The sequence below is a fragment of the Anneissia japonica genome, unplaced genomic scaffold, assembly GCF_011630105.1.
Source record: "Anneissia japonica isolate Jap-2015-1 unplaced genomic scaffold, ASM1163010v1 scaffold352_len1594369_cov220, whole genome shotgun sequence".
NCBI classification, from domain to species: Eukaryota; Metazoa; Echinodermata; class Crinoidea; order Comatulida; family Comatulidae; genus Anneissia; species Anneissia japonica.
Genome location: NW_022751928.1, coordinates 887,995 through 892,174, shown reverse-complemented (window position 1 = coordinate 892,174; position 4,180 = coordinate 887,995).

Genomic DNA, 4,180 nt, shown 5'->3' with positions numbered 1-4,180 from the left:
ATCTACAATAATAATGACTATAATTTCAGATACGCATTTAGGAGGGAACTTGTAGGTATTAGCACCTTCTACGCTGTTTCTCAATTTTCGTGCGTGAGGATTTTAATAGGACTAAATTCTTCAATATTTCCCACTGGAAATAAATCAGAGCATTTATAATATGAACAGAGGGTGTAAATGTATATGGGGATGTTCTGGTCGTTGTTCAGATCGTCTAGCCTCTCCGAATGGAAAATTGTGGCACTTGTGCGGAATAATAAACACAAATATTAAATCTCTCATACAGAACTATTAACGATGTTAAAAGTGAGAAATAATCGGCAGTTAAGTTCTGGCCGTCTGGCACGCTGCCGCTCTTTTGTTAATTTTTGTCTTAGTGAAATTCTTTGTATTGTGCGAATCTGTTCGGTATAAAGGTATAAAGGTCAGGTTGGAATCGTTCGCTGTGTATGCCCTACAAACTTCTACATCATCGTCACACTCCAGTGCGCTCAAGACAAATTATTTTCTCTTCGAGGCAAAAATCATGCATTCTGATTTCGAGTTAATTTCTTTTTGAATGTGTCGAAAGTGGCAATCATATAGTTGTACAGCGCACTAGAACTCTGCCCCGGGCTGTGAAATTGAGAGGAGTTTCGAGCGTGCTTCAGAATACTGATAAGTGGCTGGGCCTAAGAATATACAATATCAACTTAAGTAAATTTGAAGCAAATTCAATAGAAAATAAATTCGTATTATTAGTGGTGATTAGCAATTATCTCGTTACAATTGCGACTGTTTTGTAATGGAAGAAGACAGGTTGGAAGACTAGAATTAAATTACTCGTAAATAATGATTTTTATAAGCAAAGTAAAATGCCGGTGGAGCAAAGTATAAAACGAAGTAATACAGAGTAAATGATAATAGATAATAGAATAATAATTATATAATAATATGTTTTTCTTTATTCGAGTATTAAAAAAATAAAAATGTAATTATCATTAGAATATAAACATTGATAAAAAAAAATATGCGATGAAAGTCACACATAATTGTTTAATTGACAATATAACAATTTTGTACAAATATATGAAAGCAAACAAAATCATATAATTACCATGGACATGATACAAACAATGTAAATATATGTATAAACTTCTAATATATAATATATGATATTAATATCTAATTCTATAATTGATGTGGTACCATGTGTTGTACAGAGCTAGGCCTATTTGACTTATTGCAACGTCACTATTATTTATTTCCATGGGAAGTCCGATGTAAATAGTTTCTCTATATAAGACGTTGTAATAATATCACTCTCGATTAAAGGCCGCAACATTTATTCAAAATGCTACACCAAAACAAGTGCTTCTCCCCGAGGGTTGCTTATTAGATCACAGTAATAATAATGACTATAATGAGAAAAATGTTGAGGATGATGATGGAGGACGATGAAGAGGAGGTAAATGATGGTAATGATGATGAGGAGGAGTAGAATTACAACGATGCTGCTGATGATGATGTTGTTGTAATGATGATGGCGATGATGATGATAATAATTATGGTTATGATGAAAATGAAGAAGACGAAAACAAAGACAACGACGATTATGAGTGTGATAATGATTATGACGATAATGATGATGGTGATAATAATGGGGATGATGATGATGATGACGATGATGAAGAGGATAGCGACTATAACTATAGAAATATTAAGGTATGAGGTATAGAAATATTAAATATGAAGTAAAAAAAAACATTTTTCTATAATTCTATATTTAATGTCTTCGCATAAGGTGTATGCGAATAAACTATAGTGGGGTAACGCCATCGCTTCCACTTAGCATCTATGTCATAAGAGGTATCTGTAAACATGCACGCAGGTGGTCGCAGTCAATTTGGCATTTTAAAATCCAATGTAATACTTGAATATATCTCGTCTCACAATGGATTGAAGTACATGCATCGTACACAATCCGACTCCCCGAGGACCGCTCCAGTCCTATCTACGCTTAATACATTCATATTTGATGATCATTCACATGGAAATATTTAATACCTCTATATCAACTACGAACAGATAGTATTTCTAGTTTTGTGGATTTTGACTGCCAAATTGAAATGGAACACTCATCTTGCACTAATAGTCACGATATATCATTTCTTTTTCATACCCAATGACAGGTTTACTAAACTTGCTGTTTTCGTTTGTTTATGATTAAATTGTTTGGTTTGTATTAAAATAATCTTATAATTCAATTAGGTCTACATACGATACTGATATCAAATAATCTAACATATGCTCACACAAGCAATACAGACTCACAAACAGCGTGGGGATTTTGCTCTATTGTTACGTACATATAGAAAAAAAAAACACTATAGTTGTGTTCATTAGTTTCGAATAGAACGTACTTAAGTCCACACGTGTCCGCTACTGACTGCGAAGCGAGTGATGTGGGCCTGAATTCCAATAGCTATTGCAACTTGAGCTAAGATACGAATGCTCATGTATAAAAGATACAGAGAGAAACGTCGATGTAGCGAAGTGAGAAGAAACATCGTCGAGCGTGAGGCAAAACACAAGGAGGCGTGAGGGATGCGGAAAAGATGTTACTGTAGACAAATACAAACGCAGAAAGTTGAAAGTTGAATGTGCCAATCTATAGGGCCTATATAATATTGAGTGTATGTTGCAGTAAGTTTTGATAATATAAAAAAGGAAATGATACACAAAGTACAAAAGTATACGTTGACTTTATAGACATAAAAATATTTTATGAATATCAATAAATAAATAAATATTTTTATGATCAATGTGTTCAAATTAGATTTGCGGCGTAGCACTTTAAAGACAATAAACAAATGGATGAATAATAATTACAGTGCTCGAATGTATATAATTTATTGCACAAGTAAATATGAAACATAGGTCTATATCATATTCTTATAAAATTTGTTGAAAATGAATTATTTTATAGATGTACAGTGACTTTCCAAATCATAAAATACAAATATTCAGCGATTATTTCTCGTATGGTTCAATAATTGACACTTGCATTAATTACTTTGTAAACTTTTATAAAACTACTTTTACTATATTTATTATTTTTTAGTTTAGTTTTTCTGACTTGTACTTTAATACAGAAAGTATATTTTGTTATTATTATTATTATTATTATTATTATTATTATTATTATTATTATTATTATTATTATTGTTATTATTATTATTATATCCATTTTCTATAATCCAAATGACAGATACAAAGATCTAGCAGGGTACCAGGATATTATTAGATATAATTAAGCTAAACTGATGTGATTTCATAAGTTGAACAAATATCGCTTGATTTTTCATGTTTCATGTGTGATTTCATGTTTATTTTTCGATCAGAGGTATACAACAAATTTAAATTTAAACTAAGTTAGATTCTTAGAAGCATATTGTGACCTGTTATTAAACATTTTGATTCATAAAACACAACGGTACATCTGATAATCAGAAAGTATACCATCTTGTCTGCTGACACTAGCCCAGGTACTGGGAGTATTGCAAGACGGACGCAGGACTGTCCGACCGGGAAGGGTGTTTTTTTTTAATGGACATTAAAGTGCACAGTTGTTCATGAGTTAAATACTTCATTGACTTCCCTATTTAAAAACACATGTAACGCCATAAAGTTCGATAATAACCTTTGAAATTTCGTGAAATGTGGCTTAACCGGGCCTCTATTGTGAATTGTACAGCAGGCCTGTATCGATTTAATTGGAGTTGCTTTACGGCATTTAGGTACTGTTGGCGTACAAAAGAAGAGGAGACCCGTAGTCTGTAGGATGTTAGAGTACCGGCCTAACTTACTTTAATTCTTTTCGACGGCGACGGTGTTGGAAATGGCACGCTTCGCGTGAATGAGGTGAAGAAACACGATGGAGAAGTTGATAGACGGACATTAGATAATTCACTAGACATGTCGTTTTGTCAACTTTAATAGCAACTCAATAGCGTATTATCGAATTATATTAGGCCTAAGGTAAAACCGCAGATTCACAAAACAATAAGGATTTTTGCTAAATATGTTGCTAACTTAAGACCTTGCTATACGAATGCCTTTTAACACTTGTTTTACAGATCTTGGTGCTATAAATTTCATGATTGATTGATTGGTCATAAGATAAACTGTAAAGACATAC